General features: G+C 40.7%; 1 pseudogene across 1 annotated transcript; it reads left to right on the forward strand.

The window, feature by feature from the left end:
* Positions 1-3,137: 3,137 nt before the first annotated feature.
* Positions 3,138-7,295, forward strand: LOC148010500 (pentatricopeptide repeat-containing protein At2g33680-like; annotated as a pseudogene). The gene is made up of 2 exons (XR_015689602.1): positions 3,138-3,414; positions 3,540-7,295. The product of XR_015689602.1 is annotated as a pentatricopeptide repeat-containing protein At2g33680-like (transcript).
* Positions 7,296-13,365: the final 6,070 nt, after the last annotated feature.

A 13,365-nucleotide genomic window follows, 5' to 3' on the forward strand; every position in this document is an offset into this window, starting at 1 on the left:
TTTCCATTTTCTCCCCATAGGAACACATTTCACCCACCCGAAACGACAAAACTATCATTTTACCGCTTAAAAACCGCATTTCGGGTTTTACGGGAATTAAATAGCGCATGTAAATCATTGCCAAATATTTTTTTTTTGATAAACAGCAATTAATCATGATGCAACTAGCACTCAAACAAATTTTCATCAAATAAGAACATCATTACCATCATAAAATACCAAAAAACCCTTCATTTTCTTCATAAAAATGGTAATATCGTGTTTTTTCGAAACGCGAGACGCATTAAATGACAGCATGACCAGCGGATGGAGCCTCCATTGCTCTCAATCCAATGCTTCACATCAATCTTCAACATCTCCATCAATCTCCATCATCGTTTTGTTCAATGTCCCTCCCGATTCCTCCTTCAAGATAGTGCGCATGAACAGCCCATAGAGAGGAGAGAGAGGGAGGAGAGAGAAAGACTAGATTCTGATCTCTTCATTCAGTCAGCCATATCTCGCGCGAAGACCGGCGATATGATCAGGGAAGAAGGAGAATTTGCCGGGCATTGTCTGTTTCATGGCTTACTTGTAGCCCCAAAATCGATTTTGGGGGGGGGGGGGGGTGTCCGATTTTTGTGCGCGTTGTCAACAGGTGTCGCCTATCCACACCATGAAAAAAAAAGAGGGGGGGGGGGGGGGTTCCAAAGGGCACCCCCCTTTAATCTCTCAATGTCCACCTTTTCAAATTTGGCCAATTTTTGGCCTCTTCCACGTCCGGGCTCCGATTTGACCTCTGAAAAATCCTACGCATCCATCTCGGCATCCCGCACTGACTGGCAGCTCTCGGATCCCGCACGGCAATCGAAAAAATTACCAAAAATCCACAAGTGTCGCTTGGGCGCCTTTTAAAAGCCGTCTTTCACTTGGTGCTTAAAATCGACGTAGCTGCAGCCGCCGCCTTCGATGTTGAAGATTTTTCCTCTAAATTCTAGATTTTTTGACAAATTTTAGGCACATTCCGGGCTCAAAACTCCGCTCTCAAAGACCAAAACCTATGGTTGTATCCAAGGCAAAGCCTGCACAAACCTTGCCAAGCCTACCGCTACTACTGAGAAGAAGGTGCCCGTTCCTAGAAGCCAAGATAGTTCTCTTGCTCCCCAGTTTACATCTATCAACCTTAATCGATTTGATTCTTTTAAGAGGCTAGTGAGTAGGGAGAAACTCCCCAAAACTATTGCATGGCTAGACACAGCAAATGAAATGGTAGAGCTAGAGAAAGATGAGCTCGAATTTGTGCAAGCAGCTTACTGGTCTTTTGCCTTAGAAAAACAAAGGCCTCCAAGGTGAGGCCCTACTCAATGGTGGTCAATCTTGTCCTTGAGATGCCTAGAAAGGCCCTATACGATCCATTCGTGTTATAGGATGAAGGGCAAAGATAAATGTAAGGATTTCTAGCTGTATACTCCATGAAAGCTTCAAGAAAGGAAGAAGAAGAACTCCTCCAACTTGGCCATGGCTCCTGTGAGATCTCCAAGAAAGGATATGAGCACCCTATGGTACTCCATCACTGCTCCTTACAGCTCCTATCCTAGCAGTACCTATTTGACCAGGGTTCTCCCCCCCCCCTTCCCCTTTCTTTTTTCCTAAAATGTAACTGGATGTGAGGAAAGAAAAAGAAGAAGGGATCAAATACCAATACTCTGATAGCAACTGTAATGAAGGAGGTTGAGGAGAGAGAGACTGAGCAAAAAAGAGAGAAAGAGAGGAAGAGGAGAGAGAAAGACAAGAAGAATAGAGAGAATTCCAAGAAGAAGAGAGAGAAGGGAGAGGAAGCCATGAAAGCTAAAGAAGAAGAAGATGCATATGAAAGGGTAATTATATTAATTGATGGTGCAAAAATGAAACCCCATACATCTTATATACCTAGCTATATAGCTGGTATTTTCCTTATTTTTCTCGGGTATTTATATTTTCCATTCTATACACACTCATGTAAGAGTGTGGCCAAAATTTACGTCCTAGGATGAGATCTTCTAACCTTGCAAGGTCACGTCATATATGATTGTACTCCTTCCATGGTCACATGGGATTTATGAGCCAAAGCCTTGCTAAGCTCCCTTGAGCCTCCAAAGGCATCCTTTATTATGAGGGCACTTAACACTTGGTCCCTTTGTCCTATCAAGCACTTAAGTGATCAAACAAAACAAAACACTTACTACTCTTGTAAGAGTGTAGGACCCTCATCTTGTAAAGTGAGTTTTTCTAGCATTCAACAAGGTGCTCAAGACTTATTAGTGTGAGCATCCCGATGGTCTATACCAACATATCCTCTTTTCCATCTGGATGTCACAAGTTTGGAGGTAGGGTCAAATAGCCATCACATACACATATCCAAAAACAATAATACCAAATATAAATGTAATTATAACGATCATGTTATGCATAAACCTGCCCTTGTCTTTATCCCATTTCTTGTTTCTAAATAGCAAAAAATCATCTAAGTCTCTTGGGTTTTAAACGAGTCAATTCTTAGCCATACAATTTCTAGGAGCAAACTACTATTTTTTATGTGCTTTTCTAGCAGTCCCATGTTTACTTTTATATGCATGTTAATGTGCATACGATAATCTGTATGATTTTAAGAGAGAGAATCAACAAATTTAAAGTGACATTTAATGAAAAATTATTTGCTTATAATTTATCTCAACTTAGTTCTCCTCATTTGGCCAATAATCGTTACATGAAATTACTATAAACATGACTGCTGGTATTTTGGATTGTGGGGGGCCTCCACAGCTTCCTTAGGTTGCGCATCAGCCTTAGGATGTGGCTTGGCTTTAGCCAAGAGTTCACTAATGATGGGTTCCTGCATGATCTCTCTAGATCATTTTGGGGCCATGGGAACGAGTCTTTGGGATGCTTTTTGCTTGTATGCAAAGTAACCACCTCTAAACACCGTCCGCTGTTGCGTAGTGCACAACATGGCTATAACAATGTACTTGAATTTTTAAAGCTCATTTCAAAGTCATTTGGTTGCTCAATAGGTGTGCATGTCTCCACTTCTTCTCCAAAAGATGTTCTAGTGACTCAACAAAAACAAGAATTCCATGTTTTGGCTTAGGTTATTGAGCAACAACCTTTGGTGTTGAAAATATTCGATAACGCAGAGATATATTTTCTCGTTTTAGAAGTCCTGTGCTTATGAGCGTGTAGTGAACAGGCTAACGAGCTAAAGGTCTGCCAATATCTCAACCCACAAATGAGAGGAAATGGTATGTGATCGGCGGTAGCTTGAACATCTACTTTTCTGATTCTATTGGGGCTCGAGCCATCATGCTCGCTTCGCCCTGTTGCCACTGCCTGTCCTCCCCGTCTGCTTGCTCTTCGCACCGAGAATCATTCCTATGGTGTGACCATCAAAATCGTAAAGTAAGTATCATGATGTTTCCCGTTGCCTATGGCCTCAATTTGCACGTCTTCGTCGCTGCAACGTGCCACATTTGATGACAGTGGTTGATTTCGATCCTCCTGTTTCGCTGCTTATGACACTGCAGGTATTGCCTCGTACGTGCGTTTATTCACACAGCCACTCCAATTTCCCACAATCCAAGCTTCTTCTAGCCAAGGAATCTCTCAGCATCAATGGCTTGTACAATCCCTGTTGCCATGTAGAAGAGCTTACAGGCAGAGAATCACTTGAGAGGCGTACCAAAATGGAAGTAGACGATGATTCAGAGCCTTCACCACCCACGGAGAGAACGAGGGTGAGAGGTATACAGAATAAGGAAGTAAACAATAATCCAGAATCCTCACCATCCACTGAGAGAAAGAGGGTGAGAGGTATCCAGAACAACTCACTTGTGGAGGTGATGGAAGAAAGTTCATCAGACAGCAGCAATCATCAGAAAAAACGACAGACGCCTCAGCAGCGCTCCCTTGTGGCCTTGCTAAAGGTCTGTGCACAACAAAAGGATCTAGCCAAAGGCAGTAAATTACATGCTGATATTGTCCGAATGGGTTTACTAGAAAACAACACTTTCCTTGGCAATAGCTTGGTCACTATGTACACTAAATGTGGTGCACTTGCAAAGGCTCAAGAGGTGTTCAATGACCTTCCAGTTCGAAATATAGTTACGTGGAATGCACTTATTACAGGATATATTGAGCATGGGTGCACTGAGCAAGCATTGAGTTGTTTTAAGCAGATGCAACTTGAGGGCCTTACTCCAGATGCAGTTACCTTTCTATGCATCTTGAAAGTTTATGGCAGCTTAGGAGCTTCAGACAAGGGCAAAGAAATACACAGTGAGATTGACAGAATGGGATTCCTAGAAAAAGACTTTGTTTTGGGCACTGCATTGGTAGATATGTATATTAAATGTGGCTTGCTTACAGAAGCACAAGAAGTTTTTGATAAGCTACCAGTTCGGGATGTGGTCTCTTGGAATGCACTAATTGCAGGTTATGTTCAACATGGGAATGATGACCAAGCATTGAAGTGTTTTGAACTAATGCAACATGAAGGCATCTCTCCTGATGCTGTCACTTATTTTTGTGCGTTGAGAGCTTGTGGTAACATACGAGCTTTATGTAAGGGTCAACAAATACATGCCGAGATTGCTAAGAAGGAGCGTTTGCAGAAAAATGTTTCTGTTGGCTATGCATTGATAGACATGTATGCTAAATGTGGCCTGCTTACACAAGCACAAGAAGTGTTCAACAAGCTTGAAGTTCGGGATGTGGTATCATGGAGTGTGCTAATTGCAGGATGTGTCCAACAAGGGCAGTTTGAGCAAGCATTGAAATGCTTTGAACGCATGCAAAAAGAGGGTCTTTCTCCAAATACAAGCACTTCTATTTGTGCCTTGAAAGCATGTGGCAATTTAGGAGCTGCAATCAGGGGTCAAGAAGTACATGCTGACATAATCAAAGAGGGTTTATTGGAGAAAGATATGTTTCTTGGTACTGCATTGGTAGACATGTATGCCAAATGTGGCCTGCTAACAAAGGCACAAGTGGTGTTCAACAAGCTTCCCGTACGGGATGTGGTGTCATGGTGTGCACTGATTACAGGATACACTCAACATGGGCATGGTGAGGAAGCCTTGAGCTGTTTTGAATGCATGCAGGTGGAGGGGCTTTCTCCAGATGCCATTACCTATGTCTGCATTTTGAAAGCCTGTGCCAGGATAGGGGCCACAAACAAGGGGCTAGAAATACATGCCAAGATTGCTCAAGAGGGATTGCTTGAAAATGATGTTGTTCTTGGCACCTCATTGGTGGACATGTATGCTAAATGTGGATTACTCACAAGAGCACAAGAAGTGTTTGATGAGCTTCCAGTTCGGAATCTGGTGTCCTGGAGCGCGCTTATTTCAGGATATGCCCAACATGGTCATGGTGAAGTGGCACTGAAGTATTTTAAGCAAATGCGAGTTGAGGGTCTTTCTCCAAATGCAGTCACATTTGCTTGTGCCTTGAAAGCTTGTGGGAGCATAGGAGCCGTGGACATGGGTCAAGAAATACACACTGAAATTGTCAGAGGGGGTTTTTTCGAAAAAGATCCCATTGTTTGTACTGCAGTTGTGGACATGTATGCCAAATGTGGACTCCTTGCCCAAGCGCAAGAAGTTTTTGACCAGCTTGCAAATCGGAACATATTTGTATGGAATGCCCTGATCTCAGGATATGCCCAACATGAAGATGGTGAAAAAGCACTGGAGTATTTCGAAAGGATGAAACTTGAGAGGCTCGCTCCAGATGCAATCACCTTTACTTCCATTTTGAAAGCATGTGGCAGCATAGGAGCTACAGACAAGGGTCAAGAAATACATGCTGAGATTGCTCGAGAGGGGTTACTAGAAAAAGATTTTGTCATTGGTGGTGCATTAGTAGGTATGTATGCTAAATGTGGCCTGCTTGAAAAGGCACAAGAAGTGTTTGACACACTTCCAGTAAGGGATGTGGTCTCGTGGAGTGCACTGATAACAGGATATGCCCTACTTGGAAAGGCTGAACATGTTTTCCACTTGTTTGACCAAATGGTAGGAGAAGGTATAAAGCCAGATTTGGTCACATTTTCCACTGTCCTTAATGCATGCAATCATGCAGGATTCATAGAGAGGGGCCAGATGTACTTTGAAAGCATGAACACAAACTATGGCATCATCCCAACCTTAGAGCACCACACATGCATGGTTGATCTCTTTGCTCGTGCTGGACACCTAGACAAGGCAGTAGGAGTGATTAAGGAGATGCCACATTCGGGTAATCTTACAATATGGAATACGCTACTGGCTTCTTGTCAGAAATGGGGAAACATAAAGCTTGGAAGGCTGGCTTTTGAACATGTAGTACAGTTGGATGAAAGTGATGCTGGAGCTTATGTCTGTATGAGTAATATCTATGCAAATGCTGGGAGACAAGTGGATGCTGACAAGATTGAAGCCATGAGAGTGGAAAAGAAGGCATGGAAGAAGTTGGGACATCATACATAACTGATGCAAATGGGATTGTTCACTCAAATTTTCTTGTGACAAAGAGCATTCTCAAAAAATCTTGCAAGCTCCCACCATTTAACAAAGGAATGCTGCACATTGAGAGTTTTGCTGATGTGCCCTTGTGAATAAGGGACACCTTACATATATCAAGAATACCTATCCTCAATATGCAGATTCAGAGGATCCTGCTAGTATCACATCATTGTTTGAAAATTTTATAAAGGATACATGTCCTCAAGAATATGCAGGTATGAGGGGTCCAATATTATCACATCATGTATTGCTTTCACATTTGCAAACTGTGCCTGCTGGGAATTTGGGGTTTGTTGGGTGCAATTGTGATATAACAAATTTTGGTGCCAATATGAGGTTCGACATAGATGAGACACAGTATGATTGTCTGACGGGAAGTAGAGTTTGTGCGTCAGGGTCTTGTTTGATGTATGAAAAGTGCAATCAGCAGTGACCCCCACATGCAGATGCAGAGCTACACATGATAAGAGTGTTACTTATGCCAGCAGAAACTTATTTACTGAAGTTGGGAGGTAAATGGAAAACTACATTCAGATTCATACACTTAGTGATGGCTATTGCAGATCATTCAATCATGTGGCAGCCAGAACAGAAAGGGTACAGCTGATGGGTGTGCCAGGGCAGTTGAATCACTGTGCATATGAAGTTTGAATTGAGTGAATAAGCAAAGTACCTTTAATGGACTGAATCACAATCCCGTATCCATGTTCACACCTCAGGTACTCCCATCAAACTCTGGGAGAGAAGTTATTTGGCATCATCAGGAAAATTCCTCTTCATTTGACTCAAATAGGAAGCCAACCTTTGACAGGCACACTAAAGAGGCCGAAGAGAACCAACTCCTTTGTTTGAGTTCCTTTTATCAGTATGATATTAGGAGAAATGGAAGCTGACTTATAAGACCTGCTGGTTGTGTTGATGGGTAAGGGCTGTGCATCTCAGTAGCTCCCTATCTTTCTGCTTTCAAAGTGGATCTACGAAGTTTACTACATGTCCTACTAACTCTGCAATTTCAGCAACATGAACTCCAGGGAAGCCTTCAACCAAGCATCCATGGGATCCAAGCGTCCATGGAACCCATAAATGCAGGTAATATAATGGCCTCTTCATCATGAAATTAAGACAATCATGTCGTCTTGTCAGTCCCAATACACCTTGGCGTGTACATGCATACGCCAACAAACTGCCAGGTTTTTAGGAACATGCTAAAATTACTGAAGAAAGTAAGCACGAACTATTCTGCATACTGCAAAAACTGCATCTCTGCAATTAACAGAGCATCAGTGTCACCCATGCTATCGCCACTCTTGGTGAAAACCGTGTGTATATTAGGGTTTATACCCATGCCCTGAGATCCATGCATTATATTCAGCCATATATATGAAGCATCATTGGTTAAAAATAAACCAAAACCATGATTTGAAGATGCACTCACCAGCAGTGTACATTGGTTGATCTCCTGTGCTATCCAGTCCCCTCGAGGCTGGCCAACTGCCTATGTGATAGACCAGTCCAGTTCTCCACCCTTTCGCATCTTTGTAGGAAAGTCTAAGCCGGAATAATGGGTTCCCACACTGCAAAACCATGCTAGGCTGCTGTACGTTTCACATTTGCATACAATAATTTATTGCGAAGCCATTATACCTTGCCCCATTTGTTTCGGCCCTGAGCCTTGGGGAGTGGTACTGAAAAGCTATGGTTGTAAAATGTGTCAATACCCTGCTAGACAGATATACATCAAGTAGTCTCATCAATGTGCCTTGTTGTAATGTATAGCCTAAAAGTTATAGTGTTACACCTACAAAGATAGTAGTCATTAAGGCTTTAAAAATTTTCCCAAAGATAATAATTCCTTTCATGTTTTTTCAACAAAAAGTCCTTTGGATTATGCCATACTTTTTGGTGTTCAGCTTGTATTATTTATATTACTACATATAGATATTACTAGTCCTAGATTAGCACAAAACAATGGAAGCAAAAGAACAAGAGAAGATAAGTGATTAACCGCAAGAGAAGATGATAACCAAGGAACATGAGAAATGTAAGAGATGCAATGAAAAAGGATAAGTAATTCACTAGCAATGTTCAAAGAGAGCACATGAGAAAATGCCACAATAATGTGCCCAAGTCTCCTCCCTTTGGCACATGCAAAGTGAGCATAGAATGAAATGCATGTGACCCATGCCCCACCTTCTATATATTGGCACACCCTCTTTTGGGTTGTGTATGCTATAACCATACTATAGCATACATGATACAAAGTTGAGCACATGATATGCCTAAATATCAATTGGTAACACCCTCTCTCAGATCATAGTTGATCACATGTTGAATGAAAAGTACAAAGTAGAAGAGATGCACCATGGATACTCTTGTGTGATCAAGACTAGATACACCTCACTATGAAAGCACCATGAGTAATGTAGTAGTAACTCTACATGAGGAATCAAGTGGCGGATAGAGAGACCAAACCACCACCCATCATACCAAGCACTAGTAAGCTAGCCATGAAACCAAATTCCTCGTCCTAGAGCATCAACATGCCCCATGTGGAAAGGATGCTAGAACTTTGTGTCAATAACTTGCATGGATTTGAAGTTAACACATGCACATCGTGTATTTTTACTTATTGTAGGAAATACACCTTAAAGACTCCATGACCTCCTTGTTTAGTGTAGGAAATACACCTTAAGCTTCCATGACCTAAAGGTAACGTATGCACATCATGTATTTTTGCTTAATGTATGAGGTACACCTTAAAGACTCTATGACCTCCTTGGTTGATGTAGGAAATACACCTTAAGACTGACCTCCCTTGCAGTAGATCATTGTCACCAAAGATAGCGTGTATAAGAAGACTAGCGGATAAAATCACATTGTCCACCACACCAAAACAAGAGGGGTTGGGATAGATCCTAGGATGGGTCTTGCCATTTAGAACCCTTCTCGTTTTACTGGTCACCTGCAACAACTAGTTGACATAAGGTCCAAAACATGAGGATCTTGAATTCAATGATCAACAGATGAGGGATAGAATCCGCCACTCTTAATTTGTGAGATAGCTTCTCTACTAGCACACCCATGTTTGGCAAGCTATATGACTACACATCCACATCTTATTCTCACAAACTTTGAAAAGGGGCTATTGCCCGAGCAATTGGCCCTTCCAGTTACCCCCTACATATTGGTATAGAGCCATTGTGGGATCTATCCTGAGGAATGCCCTCTCTCACTAATCTCTCAATATACTTAGAATCATGCTGAACCGAGCATTACATAAAAACCATGGGAAAGGCCCATATTAATCCTCCTTACCATGGTGTGATTATGATAATGTTGCTCAATGCCCATCCCTCATAAGGTTCCACCAATGATTCATGGTGTTCAAAGTGGTAATGCCCCCATTATGAGGAGAAGCCATGTTTGAGTTCAGACATTGGTTGGGTCCTGACTTGTATATTAGATGAAGTTTATGTGATCGAATGGCAAAAAGGTAACCTGTGTGGGTCTAGCCTTTGGGTTAGATAGAGTAGTTGAGATTATAGCAACTTGAGATATACTGTATCAAGTTGTGGAGTGCAAGAGTTATTAGGGACTCTTATTTTGGGGTCTAAGGGCTCCGTGGTTGGGGGTCTCATGGAGGCAAGTGGCCTCCCTAACATGGATTTGAGAGCAGTGCCCCCTACCCAACAATGAAGAGAATATTACCTGGCTGACTAGGGAAGGTTCATAATATGGTAGGTAAGCTAAGCCAACACGACCGCCTTTGTGGGCAATAAAAGAAAGACCCCTGCAAAGTCATAACCTAGTCAAAGTTCTTCCAGCTAGCCTTAAGCTCTTCACTTATCACCTGCCTAGATTGCCATCTAAGCTTAGTCAAAGTGCACGAGTGGACAAAGCCATCTTTGTATACATTTGTTATACGATTGACTTGTGCAGTAAAATGCCTAAAAGACCCTTGGAAAAATATTCTTATTTTATGTTGATAGTCAATAACTATAGTAGGAGTTTGAAGACTTTTGCAAGAGCAAAGGGATTAAGTGTCAATTAACGACATCTCCTACACCACAATAGAATGGTAGTGTTGAATATCAAAATTGTACCATTGTGGAAATAACAAGGTGCATGCTTAAAAGTTAGGGATTTCCTAACCTGTTTTGGGCCAAAGTTGTTAATTCTACAATCTACATTCTCAATTAGAGCCACACAAAGATTCTCAAAGGAAAAACTCGTCATGAGGTCTACAATGGTAAGAAACCATTTATCTCACACTTGAAGACTTTTGGATGTGAATATTATACACATGTTCTAAAGAATAAGAGGAACAAGTTAAAACCAAAAAAGCACCAAATGTATCTTCTTAGGTTATAATGATGAGAAACTGGCTTATCAATTGTATGACTAAGAGACAAAGAAGATCATAACGAGCCATGATGTAGTGTTCAAGGAGTGGAAACATACAGTGAAGGAGGAAAAGGCAAGTTCTTCCACTTTATCATTAAGGAAAGAAGTAGTTTAGTATGAATATGTCCTAAGACCTATCCCTATTCTTAAGGAGAAGAAAACATCATTTTCGAATAATGAGGAGAAAATTCACTAACTTATAATCACATCATCAAAAAAGCCATTGCTATGATGGATAAAGTAGCTCTATAATTGCAATAATCCTATGCCTACAGCTATTGAGGAAAAGACAAATAGACCAAGAAGCTTTCAGAGAATAGAGAAACAAAGAAAGGGCTCTAGTCACATAATCAATATGGCCTTGATGGTTGAGATTATGAGAGATATAAAGGAGCCAATAGACTTGGAAGAAGCACTTGGCGATCTAGCATTTAGAGTAGCTATGCAAGATGACTAATGTGATAGCATAATGAAGAATAACACATGGGAGCTAACAGATCAATAAAAAAAGAGGAAGATTATTGGTACCACGTGGGTCTAGAAGGTGAAGTACAAGGTTGATGATACCTTTAAAAAGTATGAAGCCAAACCAGTTGCACATGGATTTTCATGGATTGAAGGGTTTGATTTTCGAGGATTTTTTTCTCCAATTACCATAATGACCACTATTTGAATGGTACTTGCAATGGCAGCTCACAAGAAGTGGCCACTTTATCAAATGGATATTAAATCAACATTCTTGAATGGTAACCTCGAGGAGATGTATATGGCGCATTCACTAGGGTCTAAGGTCTAAGGCTCCCCATTCAAATTTTGTAAGCTAAAAAAGGAATGATATGGACTGAAACAAGTCCTTAGAGCATGGTATCAATGATACTAGTAGTGGATAGATAAGTTCTTTTTGAGCTTAAACTTCAATAGATGTACCTCAAATGCTAACTTGTATGTTTACAAGGATGGTGAAAAGTATTTAGTGATTGTCCTAGATGTGGACGACCTTCTTATTACAAGTGACTTATGAATATATAATCCATCAGGTTCAAAAGGCTTTGAGCTCCAAGTTTAGAATAACAAAATTGGGCTAATTGTACTATTGTTTGGGGTTTGAAGTTGGCAAAGAGATGTAAAAAATCTTCATCTCTTAGAACAAGTATACATGGGAGAAACTGAAAGCATTTGGCGTGATCGAATGCAAGGAGATAACTTCACATACAGAGGTCAATGAGGAGTTATTGAGAGGGAAGAAATGGTGGGATACAAGGTAGAAGCTACAAAATGCAAGCATTAGGGGAGTTTTGAGGTAGAGAGAGTGTGCTTTAGATAAATGGGAATAAAGTCTCCATAATGAAACTTCTATTTTAAAAATAAAAAAAACATTTAATAAAAAGATATAAATATAATCTTATTTGAAATTTTTGTTATGAATATCTATTTTTAGTCTCTTGTAATTGTAATTACGACATCCTTTACATTAATGTCATAGGGTCTTGGCCAATTTACACCAATGATATATTTAGGGTTGTATGATAATGACAATTAGATCTAATTAAATTACCAAAAAGCTTAGTACTCATCTTTTTTTACTCCTTTGTTTTATTCCTGTTAGCCTAGGCCATGCCATCATATTCACATATGGATTTAGTATTATGTTTTACCTTAGTCTTTTACCTTAATCATCTATAGTTTATTTGGTCTTGTTATGTAAATGGATTTTTAAAGTCATATGATCAGTAATTTATGCAGTTAGAATAGACGTGGCTTGAAGAGGCATGATTATTCTCTATTCTTGCTGATCACGTTGTATGACATGATGAGATTTGATGTGATGGAATCAAGCTTTGACACTTTGCATTATGTTTCTTGTCTTGTTTCTATAATATTTTTTGTTCATTCTTTCTCTAATGTTAGCATAAATGATTGACTACTCTAATTGTTAGATATGCTCAATGCCCCACCCTCGTAAGGTGTCACTGATGATCCATGGTGCTCTAAGTTATAAGTGCCCCATTATGAGGAGAAGCCATGTGAGTAAAAATATTGGTTGGATCCTAATTTGTATGTGAGATGAGGTCTATGTGACCGGATGGCAAAAAGGTGACCTTTGTGGATCTAGCCTTTGGGTTAGATAGAGTAGTTATGCTGGTAGCAACTCAAGGCACAATGCTTTGAATTGCAGGGTGTGGGAGTTATCAGGGACCCCTATTTTGGGATCCAAGGTCCATGGAATTGGCCCCTGGTTGGGGGGGTCTCAAGGGGGTCAGTGGCTTCCCTAATATGGGTCGAATAGGAAAGGTTTATAATATGGTTGGACATGCCGACTAGACTACCTTCCCAAGCTATATAAGGAAGACACCTCCAAAGCCATCATCAATCTATCTTTCACCCAGTCAAAGTTCTTCCATCTACCCTTAAGCTCTTTGCCTTGGATCACCATCTAAGCTTA

This window comes from Lygodium microphyllum, chromosome 29, assembly GCF_053477565.2.
Source record: "Lygodium microphyllum isolate KBCC chromosome 29, Lygodium_microphyllum_v1.1.10, whole genome shotgun sequence".
NCBI lineage: Eukaryota > Viridiplantae > Streptophyta > Polypodiopsida > Schizaeales > Lygodiaceae > Lygodium > Lygodium microphyllum.